Source organism: Alligator sinensis, unplaced genomic scaffold (assembly GCF_000455745.1).
Source record: "Alligator sinensis unplaced genomic scaffold, ASM45574v1 scaffold752_1, whole genome shotgun sequence".
Lineage (NCBI taxonomy): Eukaryota > Metazoa > Chordata > Crocodylia > Alligatoridae > Alligator > Alligator sinensis.
Genome location: NW_005842000.1, coordinates 2127974 through 2128272, shown reverse-complemented (window position 1 = coordinate 2128272; position 299 = coordinate 2127974).

The window sequence follows — 299 nt, the reverse complement described above, 5'->3', positions numbered from 1 at the left end:
GCTGGCATGGAAGGAGCTCCAGGCTCCCCTGGGTGCTGCTGAGCATTACTGAAATAGATGGAAGGGGAAGAGAAGGGGTCAGGGCTGGGCTGGGCTGGGGATGCGCTAGGAACGGCCCTGCAGCCTGGGTTTAGCAGCGCCCTTGGGCTGGGACCGGCGCGCGGGCTGCTGGGAGTTGTAGTCCGGCCCCGCCCGCACAGCGCGGGGCGGGCAGGCGGAGGGCCGCACGTCCCAGCGTGCCCCGCGGCTGACGCGCTGCCTGCTGGGAGCGGTAGTTTGCAGGGGTCGGGCGGCCTGCG